We start from the raw sequence: 15475 nt of genomic DNA on the forward strand, positions 1-15475 counted from the left end.
GCCCTGCTACAGGTCAAGCTGAACTCATCTAAACTTACTTTTGGTTGCACAGGTCAGATTCTTGTCCTCTTGCAGCAGATCTTTAATAAACTTGTTGGCTTTTTCCAGCTCCACCTCGTGAGCTCGTATCGTTTCCAGCAACCACGTACTGTCCAGGTAGCAGTCGCTGAACTCCCGTGGTTGCAATCCCATGATTAAAGAGTTTGATATCTCCGATTGAGTCTGCCGAGAGAGGTGCAGGCCCTGCTCCCAAAGTATGCTCAGCAGCAGCACCCTCTATAAGGGGGCGGGGAGGACAGACGATACCTTTGTTGGTGAAGGGACAAGGAAGAGATAGCAGCACTGCCTTAGCATTGGGATAGCAGCAGCGATGGCATCGGAGCAGTCCAAGCTCCCAGAATGCATCACGTTCCCCAAACCGTTAAATAAACTCGTCCAGGAAGATTCCCGGGTGTCCCGCAAGTGGTGTGCGGAGCTGAAAATAATTTTTAAAAAGCAAGAACAGTGGTGGGGGCAGGCAAACACGGCACAGGGAGACGCAATATAAATAAAACAACTGCGTTCCATGAGTGGTGTGCGCCTGTACTCACGAGCTGAAAATTTAAACAAGCGGTCTTCAAAATGGACACGGACAGGGCGGAGCGAGTGAGCGCGCGGCTGCAAAAGTGAAAGCAGCTGCAGCAGCCACACGCTTTCTGTGTGCCCGCGAGCGATGCGCTGAGCGCATGATGAGAGAGGTAAGCCAGATGGTGCCTCTGCTCGTGACTGTGCGCATAACCGCACGCTCGAGGCCACACAGAAAGCCTGTGGTTGCATTTTAAAATGCCCACTCACTAAAAGTCTCGCCAGAGCAGCGCATGCGCTGGCTAAGGCGAGACCTAAAAGCATAGGCGGCATCATAATATTGGACTGTATCACCATGATACCCCCAAGTTGTGTAAAAGTACTTAACTTACCAGTGAAATCCCAAGAAAAATTTCAGAAGCAGAATAGTTGGGCAGACAAACGTTGAAGATAAGAGTTACCCAAAACCGTGTGGTACCTTAAGGTGTTCAGAGCACTGTAGATATGCCTACACAACACGTGCCAACAGGAGGTAATCCTTGAGAGGTGTGCCGATCACCGTGTAAGATTCCAGCTTGCTCGAAACCGGCAGAAGCGAGAACACAGCTGTGAGTGAACGTGGAGAATGTGGAGCTCTGGTGGCGTACGAGAGAGTGGGTTGCTCGAACGCAGTATGGCGGCATGTAGAGGATGTAACATAGTAGCGCTGCAGCGTTACAGCGGCTTAGAATCCCAACTATACGACGTGGACTGAAGGCTACGCCACGCATTTCAGTGATGTGAACAAAGGTGCTACATCCGCAAACAGATGTCAGGAACTCTGAAAGATTCTCCCGTTGCGAACTAAGACACAAGACTCCAACTGTAGATCCATGTCAAACACAATATGGCCAAAAAGACCAGTACCTTTCGCCGAATATTACCCCATCCCATCATCGTCGCCAAAACATTGTGCTGATTTGTCCAATAACCACAGGACAACAATTTAGAAAGACAAGAGAATTTACTGGCGAAACAAAACCCGGCGTCAGACCATCTCGAGTAGCCAGCAGCAACTGACTCAAATCGAGTGATACACTCTAAACAAGAACACAAACAGGTATATTACCATCATAAAACAGATGTTTTAGATACCGGCCTATGCCCGGAATGCTTTAGTATGGCTGAAATTTGAAGCAAACAATATTACGAACACTGGGCATCGATCATGCATTATTAAGCGAGGGACATGTGCAAACCCCCAAACACAATGAAAGCAATCCTGAAAGAAATTGTCGAGGCAAAAATCCTTGGGCAGACGCCCCAAGAACTGGCCTCATTGAACTGCACCTTGATTTGTCACATTGGGGTTATTTTATTCATCAACCGGGATCTCTAAAGAACATTTTAAGGAAACAAATAGGACTATTATCCAAGAGAGACGACCTGGGGGTTATAGAGTCCTCCAGCAGCAACATCCTGATTTTAGCCAGCTCCTACAAGGACAAATTGAGGCAGCCAATCAGTTTTGAACAAATCAATTCTAAAGCAAATCATGTTATCTAGACTAATGGTCATGCCAATAAAAGACAAATACGACAAACACTCGCTGGAAATCCATAGAGGGGTCTCCTTTTGCAGATTGTGCCATCAGTATGAGGAGTCTTTGGCCCACCTAGTTTGTATCTGCCCTCTATTGAGTCATGCATGACGCACTTTATTAAAAGCTTTGTTTTTAAAATACGGCACCCGTACCTTCCTAGATGCAATTAAGCTTCATTTTAACTTAGAGATCCAAATGGAACTGGCCAGATTATCAAACTTTGTACGTCAACTTAAAGAACTTATAAGCAAAGATCGATTCATATTTTATGCCCTGTGTAATTGTTCAAAATGTACTAAATGAAATGATATGATGCTGTTTTCATTAATGACTGAAGAAGGTGCGTGGAAGGACACAGCATACACGGCCTTTTGTGACAATTTTTATTAATTGAAACAATACATTTATTTACTCACTCACACTTACCTTATTGTGAAGTTGTTGGTCTTAAACTTTAATACAAAGTATATATTTTTTTAATTGGTCTGGATCGCCTTCTTGAATCGTGTGTCCATTATTGGTCAACATTGTACAAAGAATGTGTTACACTCCTCTGTGTTAGGCCTAAGGCTGCTCGCCCACACTACCACTAATAGAGCACTTTGGATTTTACATTGAGCCCTGTACACTTTTGTGGAACCCCTGGACTCTGCATGATATAACACCCAGTGGTAATACCATATACAGAGCCAGCTTCATACATAGCGCTTTCGCCTTTTTCAACTGGTTGCAACCTGCATTATACAAACATGGTTGGAAGCCTGACTGGGTGTAAGAAAAATGTATTTCTTCTTAGAAAGTATGCAGGAGTGCAGCTCTGCAAAGGTGAACAACAATCAGTGTGCACAGTCAGAACAGGCAGGGGCTAGACAGCAGCAGGCAGGTGTCATATTCATATTCACATCACTATTGGATGTCTCATATGTACAAGTTTAACAGATTCATTAGGGCGGATGAACAGCAGACTAGCACAGAAGAGTTATTAGGTGGAGTTCAAAGTCTGTCTAGGGACACTATGGTGATAAATTTGACTGTGCTTCTAAAAAGTGCCACGCACAACCAGGGCTGCTGAGGTTCCAGGGTTTTAAAGAATATGATTATTCAGATGTGTACCGCACATGGCTATCCAACCAAGGGTTTCCCAGTGCTACGCTACAATAAAAGGAACTAAAAGCACAGAAGAAACTGCATATAGTTACAGTGTTTAAAAGAGCCAAGTTTTGAACTTCCTGCAAAAGACTGAAAGCGAGCAGCAGGATCTCAACTCAGCAGGGAGAGAGTTCCACAGCATTGGGCCTAGGAAGGCGAAGGCTCGACAACCTTGCCTAGATTTCTTAACTCTCAAAACTACTGTGAGATCCAAGTTGCTTGAGCATAAGGACCACCTGGGAGTGTATGGTAGCCAGGCTCAAAGAGCTTCAGCCCCCCCCTCCCCGTCGTGTTTGTCAGCCCAGTCTGAGACAGCTTCCCAGGCACACACACAGACTGTTTGAGCTTATCGCAGCCATATCAGAGTACTTCACAGGTCTATAAAAGACCATTTACGTGTTAATGAGGCTTTGTTGTTTTTTCACCCCTACATCTCCACTCTGCCTATTGCTGAAATAATTAGCCACCCCCCTGAAATTTTTTGTAGCCCCCCAGACATGTGGCTCTAGTTGCGCCTCTGACGGGAGCACTAAGGGTCTTAGGTAGGAGGGACCAGAGTTCATGAGACATTTATGAACATAAAACAGCACCTTAAATTGAATATGGCATTCAATTGTGATCCATTGCCGTTTGCGGAGCAGGCTAACAGCAGGATGGAGGTTAGGGGGATGAATCAGAAGTCTTGCCACTACGTTCTGCACTATTTGGAGAGGTTTGAGAAGGTTCTTTGTTACTCTAAAATACAGAATGTTTCTGTAGTTAAGCCTAAAAATCACCAAGGCTTGGATGACTGTTCGCTGGGCCAAGAAGGGAAGACATCCTAAAAAACATCCGAGCCATCTTAGAATGCCGAAGCAGGTAGCGGCAACTTTGTAGATTTGGTGACTCATAGAAAGACTCGGGTTCAGCCAAACTCCATGGCTCTTGACTACTGGAACCGGGCAGGTATAGCGCCCCACACCTCAGGCCAGGAATGCGGGTCCCACAGATGAAGACGGTTTCCCAACACTAGCGCCTCTGTCTTGTCTCGGGCCAGCTTCAAAGTCTTCATTCAGGAGCAGACTTGAGTGATGCAGCTATTCAGTGTCACATGCACAAACAACAATTGATGGACAGAATGCAGAACAATGTCATACATTCACCCCGGTACAGAGATCTGGACTGTTCCCATGAGGCACAGGGTCAAGTCTGATTTGCATATGGCCAGGTCTAAAATGGGGTGGCATGGTGAGCAAAAGAATGATGGATTTAACCTAGATCTCTTGACTGGGGGTGAATGTTTTGATTTGTTCTGCATTCCGTCCATCAATTGTGTGTCTTTTGCTATTCAGTGTCACAGTACTGTGGTTCTCCTGAGAGGACAGGGTGAAAACTATCTGGGTATCGTCAGAATTAGAAAGAAGTCTAAGGCCGTGCTTTCCTACAATGTCTGCAAGTGGCCATACGTACAGGTTAAAGAGAAGTAGCAAAGAGTGAGAAACCACAGAGGGTGTGGTTTAGAGTGATGCCAGTGGCTGTGCACTTGGAAGACCTGATCCCGAAGGAAGGGGGTTAGCCAAGCCAGGGCTGTGTCTTGAACCCAGACAGCCTCCAACCTTTGAAGTAGAATGGTATGATTCAACATATCAAAGAATGCACAGAGATCTAACAAAATCACTGCAGCAGTGCCACCATTGTCTAATTGTTGCCTTAGATTTCTGTAACGGCCAACAGAGCAGATTCGGTACTATGACCAGCTCGGCAGCCAGATTGAGAAGGGTGGAGCAGTCCGTTGCGCTCAATGTAAAACATTAGTTAATTATTCATCTGCTTTTCTAGGACTTTTGACAATGTGGCAGGAGAGATATTGGTCTACAGTTAGCCCAAACAGAGGGATCCAGATTAGGTTTTTTAAGCAAAGGCATAACCATGGCATGTTTCCATGCCCTTGGGACAGTACATTCCAAGAGTGATGCATTTCAAATAAATCCAGCAAGGACCAATCGAGATTGCCAAACACCGAAGGGTTAAGAGGGAAACCTGACTTCACAGAAGTGAGCAGAGATTTTAAAGTCGGGGAGGGGGACAAAAGCTGAAAAGCGGTTTGTGAGCGGATCCTGGTGGGATAGTACTGTGGTGTGCACATCTGTAACGTAATGATCTGATGCAGTAGAGAAAGTAGCTTGAATATCAGCAACTTTCTCCGAGAAAAAAGCGGCTTGCTCGTCACACTGGGACTGAGTGAGGGAGACGGCTGGAGCTACGTCTACAGGATCAGAGTGTTTTCACAACTTGAAACAATGTTTTCAGGCAATTTAGAGCCTGACGTCTAATGTAAAGAGATGTAGAGTATAGTCGAGATGAAAACCATTACAAGACATTAAGCAAAAGTTAACAATATTTCAGACAAGCTTAGTGGCCATAGTATTCAAGTGATGATTGTCAAAGCAAGGCATTGAATAATTTATAGTGATTGTGAGTGACTGGAAATGTAGGTGGAGAGAGTGAGCGAGCCAAGGAATGATGGTGCATTAGAAAACAGTGGGGTGGGGGGGGGGGGGGGGGGGAGGCGGTTGGTTTTCTAATGAACATTAAAAAAAGCTCCACTGCTTTGCAGATTGCACAAAAATGAGGCCGCTTCCCCTGCCTGCTTCCCAAGCTCTTCTAAAATGTGGAGTTCCTGGAAAATAGGCTATCCATTCATAATTTCTACATAGACCATTTGTTTCAATTGTATAGTCTTGAGGTGTTCTGCAGAAAGCAAGAACTAACAATGTTGATGGATCTATAAATACCACATATGTCCTGCAACCAGCAACTACTGCAACACTTGTAGATCTATTGAGCTGTGATCTGATGGATGAAGATGCATCAGAGATTATGTGGCAGAATTCTGTTCTGCATTCTTTTGAGTCTGTGGAGGAGGGGGTACACTCCCCTGAAATAAATTCTACTCATACAGGCCCACCAAGATAGTACAAGGGAGATGGTTGCTTGAACAAGTGGGAATCCAAAAAATGGAAAGAACCTGCTTAGTCGCCTCAGCATATGAAACAATTATCCCACTGTATCAACAAGTGGATCCAAAGTGAGCATGATGACCAAATACTGCTTGTTGCAGATGCAGTGTTTGGGTTTAGGGGCCATTTCAAGAAGGTCTGAAGACCAGATTTCACTTTTGATGACATTCAAGATGGTTTCTGATCATCCAGTGTTTGACTGTCAATAAGAATGGTCATAGAGAGTCACTGTCTAGTGATTTCTTTAATCTGGTAAAATTCGGGAGTCATTAGCATAATAGTAATGATTGACCAAAGATGTAATGACTTATGGGAGCAAGCTGAGCTAATCATTTAAAAGATGAAGTGAAAAGTAGTCTTCCGGTAGGCCTGAATGGGCATGAAAGGGCGAGGAGCAATAGGAGAGCAAAGCGGTACAATTTCCAAAGCTACCAAAAGCTACCCAACAGCACGAAAGTGTCCGCACTATTCTTATTCACTAAAGCCATAAGGCCATCTCAGGCTGACTGCAGGGCAGCTTTGGTAACTCTCAGGGGAAGACACTGACTTGTGTGGCAGTTAATGCTAATCCAACAAGCATTGGCACTGTCAATAGTTGTGGTTTTAAGGGAATGTTGAATGGTAATGTGAAGCATTACCAATATATATAATGGGAATGGATGTTTTTTTTTTGTGGAAGCAAATGTTAGATTTGAAATGTTATTCCCGAACGCACAGACTTGAAATGTTCCCTTCGCAATGCTCATACTCTATTCCATGTTAAGTTAGCATTCATGGCGCCATCTTTATTGGTGCCATTCTGTTCTGTAACAGAGATCGAGCTCCTGTGTCATAATGCTTCTCTCCGGAGAAAGGCTGCCTTTGCGCCTCCGGCTCGTACTTCTAAAGGTTGAAGCTTCGCTGCACTAATGAATGTATTATATATTGTTGCATACCTTTGCTGTTAGATAGACTCGTTCCCACATCTTAGAATGTTAGGCATCGGCCGAACGGCCTTGGGGTCGAGATAGCACGTACCCCGCCCTGTGCCACGGCTCATCCTTCTTTGCTGCCTTAGTTTACCGTTGCCTAATCCGGAATTTTCCAGTCTGGGGGTGTTCTTTGAGAATCAGGAATGTAATTTATCTGATTTTATGTTTGGGGGAGTTAGTCCCTCGGAAGTCATCTCAGGAGACTGGTCAGACTAGGCTCTTCTGCAGCGCATTACTAATAAACTATTTTGTTTGTATTCTCTACTGTCTGACCGACTCTTCATTATTGGGAAGGTGGAGAGGTGGTCCTGAGTGACCCGGTGACCCTGATCGGGCCACTTCCTTCACAAAGAACTGTAGAATAATATTGGTTTAGGTAGAACGGTCAGGGTGACAGTTGAGCTGTCAAGCCAGACCTAAACTTACATGTAAGTTAATGACTGTCCTTCTCCCAACTGTGCTGTTCCCGAGAGAAAAACACAATACATTACCAAGTTATCTAAGACACAATGTCATGTGGGTGCCCTTTAAAGTTCAAGCTCAGGCAGCTGGATAAACAAACAAAACGATTACAGCTTTGGAATGCAAACGCTTTCTTGTGGAAGCATGCAATTTCTGTCCTATCAAAACATGTACTTCTGGCTCCCAACATGTGAGCAAAGCCAATGCCCTTCTCCCAGTGATTCTCACATAATTGTCTGGCGACAGCTGTGCTGTCAAGCCAGACCATAATGATCACAGCTGTGTGGAGGGCAAGCACTTTTTTGTGGGAGCATACAACTTCTGCCCCATCATAACATGTAATCCTGCCTCCCACAACGTGGGTGGAGTCAAAGCCCCTCTAGTGATGCTAATAATTGTTTAGCGACAGCTGTGTGCTCAAGCCAGGCCATAAAAACAGAAACGACTGAAGGAAGCCAGGTTTTCAGTTAGTCTAGGCAGTTAACAATTACGAGCAATAAGACTATGTCTCTGGAATATTGGGTTCTTAGTCTGATTTTTCCAAAAGGGCATTTGAGTGAGAAGTTCTGAGGCTCCGCAGGAAAGAATCTCTTTCGAAAGAGCCGTTAATAAGTGACCCAGGGGTGACTGCAGTAAACCTGGCTGCTAGTATATGCTTGAAGAGTGAAGGCAGGAGCAATCAGTAGTTTTGAGACAGAAAAGTCCTTTGCATTGTAATGAATGTGCACCCCTGCCCTGATTGCCCACTGTACAATTGTCCAAATCCTTAATGCCGACTTTTGCAGTCACAGGCAAATAAGGATCATGCTTGTGGGCTATTACATTGGCCTGTCAAATGGATTGCAGTCTTGCTGAATGGAGAGGGGTGCCCAAAGCACTACCCTCATAGTGGTGGAAGATTACAGCCTTCATAAGAGGTTAAGCAGCACAAGCATAGAGGTGGCAGCATACCGTGTAGTGATCAGTAGCAGTCAACAGGGCCTTAACCTCGGTCACTGTAGGGAGGCCTACAGGCTCAATCACCTTTTCAAAGTTCCGCTGCTGTGTGCTTAACTCACACTTAGGCCTAAATCAGTCAGTTGCAAAGTGCTGCGTAGTGCAGGAGTGGTAACTCTACACTGGCTGTATGTGTGCCTGGGAAGGGTACAGTACAGGGATGGAGCTGTGCAGTGCGAGCATGGTGAGTACATTTACTAAGTGTATGTATGCGAGGAGTACATTACGTGAGATATGCTGTGCAGTGAATGCATGTAATGGGTGATGTGTACATGCGAGAAATACAATACATGACAGGTGTGTTGTAAAGCCCCTAAAGCCAGACTCCATTATATGTAGCCTTGACTCCTTGAATAATGGAAGACACCATCTTCTAAATCCTAGCCACTGGAAGTCCCCATCTTTCCCAATTTATGCTGAATCATTGTCACGTCTGCCATTTGATGCAAATGTCGTCTGACCTCATTCGACTAATGACCTAGATGAAACACCTGATGCAACATCTTTCTGGACCAAATGTCTACTTTTCACCACGTCAAGGTGAAATAAGAAAAAAAAAACCAGACATATAGCCAAAAAAGTGTAGTCTGAATTGACGTCCTTTTACCTTATATGTTCATATGGTAATGTCTGGGACGTACATAATCTATCTCAGACATTCCTAACTTATGTCAGAAATTCCAATTTCTGATAAGATTTGGTAAACAGGGACTACCACTTGTCAGGAGATGTCCTTCCCCCAGATTACAGCACGAGATTCTGCCAGAGACTGTCTCACCTGCTGCCAGCACACTCTGCAGATGCTACATCTCGCCTGAAGCCGATAAAGCATAGTCTCGGAGGCAGACCGCAGTGTGTGTTTGCCCTTCGCAGAGAACACTGTCTTCACACCTCCACTGATAAAGTCAACCTTTGCTGTCAACAAGGTATATATACAGTGCGTCTCTTCTCACAAAAACTCTAGCCTGAAAGTTGCTCGGTCTTCCATGTTCGCTTAGTGTAGTGAATAGAAGCAGACGTTAGGGCAGAGCTCTTCAAACTGAGGGGCGGACCTCCCGGGGGGGTTGACCTTAAGTGATCAGATCCGATTTTCTTTTTTTTCTTCACGGTAAGCATCAGTAGGATGTTTGAAGACCACTGCTTTAGGTTCTAGATGATATTTTAACCATGTTAGAAGTGTTCATTTTATTCTCATTAAATATAACCTGCTTTCTTGCTGTTTTTATAAAATTCTGTGTAGTGGTTTTAGATGCAATGAGAAACAGGTTGTTACTGTATTAATAAATACTTTTTATTTTAAAGTGTTAATTCTTCTTAGTGCAATGGGTGTGTGATACTGTGAATAACGAAGTAGGTTTGTTACTGGTACCACGGTGCCCCTAATTCTTTCATAGGGATTGTTAGTAACCCAAAAGCAATACCTATATTTCAATGATATACTGAGTAGTATTTTGTGGGGTTACAATAACTTGTCTTTCACATTCATCGTTGGTGTATTGAACCAAGTTCACCAGAGGGTGGGAGGGCACACTTTGTAGAATTACACCAGAGTTGTGGCTTACGCAACAAGTGTAGCATTGTGCAGCACATGCATGGTGAATGTGTGTGCTGGCTGTATGGATGCCTGCAAAGTGGCACAATACAGAAAGGCTACAGTACTGAGCAGTGCACACGGAGTGAATGTGTGCTGACTGTATAGTGGCACGACACTTGGAGTGAACAGTGCTGGACAGTGGGAGTGCTGTGACTATATACACTGAGTACATGTGTACCTGTAATTGTACATTGCATGGAGGACCCTGGGTTCCACTTTGGGAGACCTAGGCCTGCCTGGTAAAGACATGAGGCGGTAGAGGAACCCCACCCAGACAGAATTATGCATTCCTGCATTGTGGTGAGCTGAGTGGGACACACTGGAGGTGGGAGAGTGAAGCTTCCCCTGTACACTTCAGAGGGTGCTCTTTGACTCAGTGAGGGATCATAAGAAAGGGGCCTGGACACATTTCAGGAAGGAGATGGGGCTGATAAGGTAATCATAAAAAGTGGGTCTGGGAGCCCAAGATTAACTTTTTGATTCACATATCACTGTAGCTGACATCCAGGTGTAAACTATAGTCATTGGCATGGCCTGTGTTGTGGGACTACCAGCTTCGTATACCAGAAGGAGCTGCCAGTATTAAGACTGCCTTGAGAATAGGGCCGCCACCCGAGAATTATGAAGTTGTGTGACCAGTAGGTCACAAGGAAGCATCCAGGATAGCACCTAACTTAGCCCCGTGAACTGAAGAGGATGTTCTGAATGCATGCCCACATCACTGAGACCCAGATCTGGAGCTTCAGAATTCCACAATTTCCTCCCCACGGGAAAGCGCAGAACTTACCGTTCTTCAGGAGCACTGGAGTAACTGATAGCCGGTGTTTGCCAGGTGCTGCTGCGCCTCCCAAGTGTAGCCTACTTATCGAACAGGACCAGTGTTGTGCGAATGCCCGTGGACTTGGCAGCCACTGAGATGTTTCACACTTCCTCACTGCTGGAGCAGGTAAGATTGATTATGCCCCGGGGGAATAGCTTCTAAGAGCACTGCAGTGCCAAGACACTTTTAGTTATTTTCTAAGAGTCAGAATGGGCTCTTGAATTAAGGTCTACTAGTGAGCATTCCCTAGATGCGGCCACCAGTGAATGGGGAATAACCCCGACCACATTACGAGCAGTGAATAGGGCCGGGGATTTGCCAAACCCTAGAGCCCTGACCTCAAGGGGAAATGTCATAACCTCTCTATGAACATGTAGAGTTAGAAATAAAACCACTTATTATAAAAATACAAATATTAATTGGACATGGATTTATTAATACTGCTGCCCTTTCTTTTATTTGAGTTGTGTTGACTAATCTCTATTCCATCCCCTGCCCCTCACCCGGGGGAGCCTTTGACTGCTGGTCCACAGCTACCACTGAGAGACAAGCGCAGTGTTCAGGATCGGGCCTTGTGACATCAGATGTAAAAGGCCTTAATCCCCACGATTTGGCCCAGTAACCCTCGAGTGGCCCGTGGCCCTCTGAAAGGATTTCTGACAACTAGATTCTGACATACTACAGTATCCTTCCAGTTCCCTAAAGTCTAAACACAATTAACTTTCCAAATGAGCTAAATGTGACATAGGGTCTGGATAAAATTCCACAGAACTCTTGTTTTTATTAGAGGAAGGTTTCTAGGAACAAATCGATTTCTTCAGCTTTGTTTAGGAAGATAGGGACTAGTGAGTCACAAAAGTACGGAGACCGCATAAGGTGCACTTTAATCAATGTGGGATTCCCGACTACAGCTAAAGTGAAGAGCTCCTTGTAAGAGCAGGTGGCATTGTGGATGCAGTAGAAGTAGTAACACAGAAAGATTGTTTAATGCTCTAGGGGAGTGTATGGCGCTTACGTTGCTCAGACTGTGCTTGGTAGACACCATGGGAGCATTTTTTATCTACAAGGATATATAGAGAATCTAGCCATGCGAAGATGACATGAAGAATATGTCCTTCTGGAAGAGTGGCTACATACTAATGGAATTGCTGGACCTCGAGAGTAAAAAGCAGATGTTTAGTAGACTGCAGGTCAGCCAATTTAAACCAAGTATTGAAATCACCAAAAAAGTAAGCAAGGTATGATGATCCTGCATAATGAACGTAATTAAGCCCACAAGGGCTTCCAAATAGCATGCATTGTGCGAAGGTAGTCTCCAAATGACACAAAAGCAGAATGGTGTACTTGGTGTGGGGAGGCACCCGACAGTAAGGATTCTCCCAATACCAAAACAGATGACGGAATTGAGTTTGTGTGCACTGTTTCAATCCTATCAGCCTTATCACAAGGGCAATTTGTGAGAAGGGTTTCATAATCGGGAGGTAGGCACTCAGAGACCGAAGCAGCATCTATTTCCAGAAAAGTTAATGTGATTACTAAATAGCAAGGTTGTTGTCAGATGGACGGGAGATGGGTGTGAAGTTGATAAGACTAGAAGCGTTGCATGTAGTATCATTATTCTGTTCAAGTTACTCTGTTGCTGGGAACCATAACAAAGGACACATGCGTGCAACAAAGTTACTGACCAGCTGCTATTCTTAAAATATGCTCGTTCGGCACTTCTAACACTGCACCACTGTCAAGCAACTGCAGATACAGCAACTCCATTTTTCAAACAAAATGTGTTCTGTAATTTATGCAAACTTCAAGACTGGACATGAACGTATTCAAATTTCAATTATTAGGCATACACTTAAAGCCCCGTGGTAAGATAGTCTCATATACTTATCGATATGAATACTGAAATAAAAAATAATAAAAGAGACTTACTAAATCTCGTATTTTATTCAGACGCTCTACAATTCATCAATATGTTTTTTTTCAGAGATGAAATCACTAACATTAAGCGAATTAGAGTCATTTAGGTCTTCGATTGAAATGCTTTACAACATTCATCGTTCCATTTGGGGTAGAAGATAACTTAATCGTTCATGTATCAAGGGCTGCTCTATACAAATACTAAGCATTTGACAACAGATTCACTCTAGGCTGTGTAGACATGGTTCAGCACAATATGCTATATTACAATAGCTTTCAAAAAGTGAAACTATGCCGATATCTAGTGTCCTCTAATAACACGTAATCGGTTCATACCTTGCTGGTTTGAATATGAAGCACCCTTGGGGGCAAAAATCAGTGTTGCGACTTTTAGTTTGCTGTAATCTTTGTATAAAAGCACAACTGTTATGGTTTGAATACTACACCACCGGTTTTTAGTCTAAGAATGATGTCCACTGCAGGGTGAAACAATACCAGCTTTTTACTGGGTACTGGCCATTTCTGTTCTCCCCCCTGTATGTTTACGAGTTAATGGAAGTAAAACAGTGTATCGATTACAGTCTTCCTGTTACCTACTGTTCTTTACGGGCCTCTGCCTCACCTGCACGGTCACTGGTCGCTCCTCTGGGCTTTGCTACTCTTATTCCTTCTTCTCCACCTTTGCCTGTCTTCCCGTAAGACCACCTTCCGTTCCCTTAGGCTTTGGCGGCAGGAAGGAAAATAACGCGAGCGTAATAACCGAAGAGCACAGTGTCCTATTAAAGCTGCCTAGGCCTCGAATCCCCGGCCTTTCCTACTACTGCCACGCGGACTCTCCGGGGCACAGCACAAGCAGATGGGATGTTGGACGTCCAGACCCCCGAACCGCCTCACGTGATACGCCTGCCAGCCCTCGAGACAGTCATGTGCGAGCTTCCTTGAACACTAGACCGCGTATTCATAATTTAACCTGCAGTCCGCCCGCCATCTTGGGTGTAGGGAAGTTTTAATTTCAGAGGTGGCGAGAAGAACCGTGATTTGAAAGGCGGTAACTTCCTTCAACTGATTAGTTTATCCATGAAATCGTTCGCCTTTCGGACACGTCCGTTCCTGTAAACGTGTGAAAGAAAAGAGAAACATTGTTTTCAACATTAATGTGAATGCCGCGTTTCTGCTCTATCTACTACTGATCCTGCGAACGACAAAGTGTAGCTTTTGGCGTCTTTCCCCTTAGGGTCTCCGGAGCGGATGATCCGTGTTCCCACATTAAGCCACCGGTATTTGCAGCCAGGAGCCTGGCATTTATCATTACACATAAGATTACCTAGTACTTTTATGTGTAGTTCTTTTATGTAACATTGCTTTTTCTTTTTAATTACAGAATACGGATGTTTGTGTGATTACAATCAATATTACATAATATACTTCGTAAAAAAATACTTAAGTGATGTAAAATGTTTGCTAAATGTTTTAATTTTGTATTGCCGAAAATTCCCCTTCTCATAAGTCTTCTACATCTGTGTGTTTGTCTAGAACAAAAAGAAAACAAAATTAGTTTGAAATTCAAAGTCCCACTTAAAGTTGCCAAGCAGTTGGGGTTGCCAGGGGTCTTGTGTAAAACTGCAAAAGATCTGCTGGCAGGGAGATTACAGTATTTTTTCCCAGACTGAAGAAACACTGAGAAAACCAGTGTGTCTAGATTTAAACAGACGTGCTTAGTCCATGTGTTGGGTGTCATCGCTTTTGTAAGCTTGTTCGTCAGAGTGCTGTACATCACCTCCCATATGGTCTAGCGGTTAGGATTCCTGGTTTTCACCCAGGCGGCCCGGGTTCGACTCCCGGTATGGGAAGTTTCAATTTTTTACTACATTTTCTCTATTTTATTGTCTTACCGAAATTAAAGTATTTATTACAATAACTGATTTCCGTTTGCAATACAACACTTTATGAAAGTATATATTTTAACCGTATCCTTTTAATTATTGGTTTTGACCACTAAGTGGTGCTATTGAGTCGATTTATCTTTCTTATTTCCACTTCGCTCTATTGGAGCCTGAAACTAAAGTAACGTCGTAAATACTCTTTTGCTAATTCAGTAATGTCATCTGATGGGCGTGCATGGATGCTATAGTGTGGGGTGTCTTATTTGAAAAGATTTGAAAGTGGATGAGAGCTGGACGAGGGGTTGAAATTCCTCAGACAACATGCGCGTTGCTGCCCTCGTGGCTATTTTAGATGGATGTGGGCAGTAAATAAATCCTGGTTTCTTGGACCACAACCAGCGGTATTTATGGCACCATACCTGATTGCAATGAAACTCACCACTCCAACAACAGTAGATCCCAGCCCACAAAACCTCTGTGGACATTCATTCGAGGGTGCAGTTCTGTCCTTTGGGGTGGCTAGCTAAAGCAGTCTTCT

The 15475-nt window shown here is 44.2% G+C and overlaps 1 protein-coding gene and 1 non-coding gene across 2 annotated transcripts in view; one reads left to right on the forward strand and one right to left on the reverse strand.

Annotated features, from left to right (window-relative positions):
- Positions 1–14054, reverse strand: part of LOC146789130 (ras-related GTP-binding protein A) — a 150972-nt gene extending 136918 nt beyond the window's left edge. The window contains exon 1 of the mRNA XM_085630703.1: positions 13677–14054. The gene's annotated coding sequence lies outside the window, so the exon portion shown is untranslated. The remainder of the gene's footprint in view (positions 1–13676) is intronic.
- Positions 14055–14832: 778 nt separating this feature from the next.
- Positions 14833–14904, forward strand: TRNAE-UUC (transfer RNA glutamic acid (anticodon UUC)). Its single transcript has one exon. It is a non-coding gene; the product is annotated as a tRNA-Glu (tRNA).
- The last annotated feature ends 571 nt before the right edge of the window (positions 14905–15475 follow it).

Source organism: Triturus cristatus, chromosome 10 (assembly GCF_964204655.1).
Source record: "Triturus cristatus chromosome 10, aTriCri1.1, whole genome shotgun sequence".
Classification (NCBI taxonomy): Eukaryota; Metazoa; Chordata; class Amphibia; order Caudata; family Salamandridae; genus Triturus; species Triturus cristatus.